At 39.1% G+C, this 3,991-nt stretch overlaps 1 non-coding gene across 1 annotated transcript; it reads right to left on the minus strand.

Moving 5' to 3' along the window:
• Positions 1-3,632: 3,632 nt before the first annotated feature.
• LOC142547889 (small nucleolar RNA R71) lies at positions 3,633-3,741 on the minus strand. Its single transcript, XR_012820784.1, has one exon. It is a non-coding gene; the product is annotated as a small nucleolar RNA R71 (small nucleolar RNA).
• Positions 3,742-3,991: the final 250 nt, after the last annotated feature.

Below are 3,991 nucleotides of genomic sequence, written 5' to 3' on the forward strand. Positions count from 1 at the left end.
GATTGGTATTTGAAATAGATTATAGACCGCTGAGATTATATGCTGTTCAAGTTAAACCCGAGCTAATTTTGAAAATTAAAGCGGCTCAAAAAGGTGATCAGAATATTCAGAATTCAATATCGATGGTCAGAGAAGGGCATCGATCAGAGTATCAGGTACGGGATAATGTACTGTATGTGAATGATCATCTAGTTGTGCCGAATGTTTCAGAGTAGAAACGAAAGATTTTGTCAGAAGCACACAGCAGTCGATTCAGTATTCATCCTGGTGGCAGAAAGATGTATAATGATTTGAAAAGACAGTTTTGGTGGAAACAGATGAAAGCTGATATTGCTGAGTTTGTATCAAAATGTCTGAATTGCCAGCAGGTGAAAGCCAAGAGAAAGAAACCAAGAGGACTATTACAGAGTTTAGCTATTCCTGATTGGAAATGGGATCACATTTCCATGGATTTCGTGACGAAGCTACCAAGATCCTCCCGAGGTTGTGATGCGATTTGGGTCGTGATTGACATATTGACCAAATCCGCATGCTTTATTCCGTACAAGATGACGTACCGACATGACCAGATGGCAGAGATTTATATCAGAGAGGTGGTCAGATTGCACGGAGTTCCGAAGTCAATTGTTTCAGACCGCGATCCTCGGTTTACTTCGCACTTCTGGCAGAGTTTGCAGCAGGCTCTAGGTACGAAGTTACATCTGAGTACCGCATATCATCCACAGACCGACGGACAGTCAGAGCGGACTATCCAGACATTGGAAGATATGCTTAGAGCTGTAGTACTTGATTTTAGCACTAATTGGCAAGATGCCTTGCCACTTTGTGAGTTCTCGTACAACAACAGCTATCAGACAAGTATTGAGATGGCTCCTTTCGAAGCGTTGTACGGTAAGAAATGCAGATCCCCTCTGTATTGGGACGATATCTCTGAGGTCCCTGAGATTGGACCTGATATGATCAGAGATATGACTGAGAAAGTGAAGATGATACAGAAAAGAATGAAGGTAGATCAGGATAGACAAACCAAATATGCCAATGTGCGGCGTAGACCATTGGTATTTGAGGCTGGAGACCGAATATTTTTGAAGATTTCACCTTTCAGAGGAATTGTCAGATTTGGCAAGAAAGGGAAACTGTCTCCACGATACATTGGGCCATATGAGATTCTCAAGAAGATAGGAGATCGTGCCTATCGACTCGCATTGCCACCTTCTTTATCTGGGATACATGATGTCTTTCATGTATCATTATTGCGGAAGTACATGCCAGATGCTTCACATGTTATTCAGCCAGACGAGGCCGAATTGGACGAGACACTGAGTTATTTCGAGAAGCCGATTCAGATTCTCGATCGGAAGGAAAAGCAACTCAGAACAAAGACTATTTCGCTTGTGAAAGTTCAGTGGAGTCGTCATGGCCTCGTAGAAGCTACTTGGGAAACAGAGTCAGACATGAGACAGAGATTTCCCGAATTATTTCACTGATGTGAGTACTTTTAATTCAGCTTCTGTTATACATTTCTTTCTATTATGATTTTGATTGCCTGTGATTTCGGGGACGAAATCAGATCTTAGGGGGGGAGAAATGTAATGCCCGAGATTTGATGTGTTGTTAATCTGAAAAGATTCGTTGATTAATTGATGTGATTATAGAAAGAACAGATCAGACCGGGGGAGCCAGAAAGAAGCTGGAATTTTGTGCGAGGAATGAGCCTCGCGCATATGCGCGACCAGACCGGGCGCATGTGCGCGGAATGGGAAGAACACCTTGCACATATGCACGATAGGGATCGGCGCACATGCGCGAGGGTACCCGAGAATTGTGAAGAATGGAAAAGGGCCTCGCGCATATGCGCCGAATGAGGGCGCGCATATGCGCGAGCTACCGTGAGGCAGACGCGCCGAGACATTATGTCTCGCGCATATGCGCGAGACGTGTTGCTCTTAGGGTGAGCCATTTGCCCTTGACATTCAATATATATATATATATATATATATATATATATGTTAAGACTTCAACCTTCAGAATTCAGAAAGAAACAGAGAGAATAGCCGAGGAATGCTTAAGTTTCGTTAAAGTAAAGATTTGTGATTCACATTAAATTCAGCCGTCTGATTTTGAATCCGACTTCAGTACTGTGTTCCTATCAACGCAGGCTACAATTGGACGTAAGTTTTACTACATTTTGATATGTCTTGAAATTATGATGTTGTCAGAATCGGATATGATTCATATATAGTGTTTCTGATATGTTAGACATCGTAGAATCGAAGACAGATTGAAAAACAGACTGATTATAGAATTGTTATGAATTTCAGAGTTGATTGGGTTGAGATGTGATATCATATGTGTATCGTTATTGACCATGAGTTGGAGGAATTGATATGTATCGATTTGTACTGCTGGGTATATTGAGATTGTACAGTTATGCTGTTGAAACAGAATTTGATTCAGTTCTGATTATATCCAATATTGCTTGAGAGAGGTATTGATATTGTATTCCTCGTTATTGTCATTGCCAGATTGAGTATTGACAGGCATTGAATCCGAGACTTTGACAGAGTCAGATTGATATAAAGAAAGGTATAAATAAATGTTGATTCGGGATTGCACAACTCGAGTTAGATTTGACTTGAGTTTCCCAAAATCACATACTGAATGATTATTGCATTTGATATTTGCAATGCTTGATATTGATATGCTTACTCTATTGATTTATAGCAAATCATAAGTTAGAGTTGGGCAGATCCGCCTAGTCTTTTGTAGAACCGCCAAGTCACTGGACTTTTGGATATATATTGATAGACTGAGGAGAAGACCGACTCCTATTGCAGATCTTCAATATAGACAGCCAAAGTTTGGGACTAAGAACGTACCACCATCTAGCTGATGTAAAGTAGATGGGAGAACGTTGCGTTCTTATTCAGATCGGGATCCCTAGATTAGAGATGAGTCGAGTCTGAGATGATGAGTCTAGAGTTTGATTTACAATTTTATATCGATTCATGTCTTTCAAATTGGATACATGTTATTGATATGTGTTTCATGCTTTTATATATATGTTTTTATATGACTGTATGTTTACATTGTTTATACTGGGATATATATCTCACCGGAGTTATCCGGCTGCTGTCGTGTTTGTATGTGTGCATGACAACAGATGGGACAGGTTCAGGGTCGAGGAGATGAGGAGAGATCGTGATTAGAGTGGAGACTACGGACTTTGATTAGGAGATAGGGTTTAAACACTTGGTTGTAGTCATTAAACCTTATTTTGAATGATTGTATATAGTACAAGACTTGTACTTTAATACTGACATGTATATTAGAATTTATTCCATTACGTTCCGCATTTCATACTGTATAAAAAAAAATTTTAGACCCTGTTTCTTATAATTGATTAAATTGTCCCAAATGATGATTAAGAGCATGATTAGCGTCCAGTCCCCACAGCAACACATATAATGATCTAAATTGTAGCATTGACACCATTCGACTTAAGCTTTTTCCTTTTTCTTTAAAACATAAAGCTAAAACTTGGCTACAAAATCTTATATCGGGATCTATTCGATCTTGGGATGAATTGCAACAACAATTTTTGAAAAAGTGTTTTCCATCTCATAGTACAAATTCTTTCAAAAGACAAATAATCACTTTCACTCAAAAACAAGGAGAAACGTTTTATCAGTGTTGGGATAGATACAAAGAATTGCTTAATCTTTGTCCACATCATGGTTTTGAAATTTGGACAGTTGTTTCTCAATTTTATGAAGGCTTAACACCTAAAGATAGGCAAATGGTTGAATTTATGTGTAATGGAACATTTGAAGATATAGATCCAAACGAGGCAATTGAATATCTCGATTCATTAGTTGAAAATGCTCAAAATTGGGACACTACATGTACAATCGAACCATCAAACAAGATTCAATATCCCACATCTGGTGGAGGTATGTACACCCTCAAAGATGAACATGATCTCAAGCTA

The sequence above is a fragment of the Primulina tabacum genome, chromosome 5 (genome assembly GCF_025594145.1).
Source record: "Primulina tabacum isolate GXHZ01 chromosome 5, ASM2559414v2, whole genome shotgun sequence".
NCBI classification, from domain to species: domain Eukaryota; kingdom Viridiplantae; phylum Streptophyta; class Magnoliopsida; order Lamiales; family Gesneriaceae; genus Primulina; species Primulina tabacum.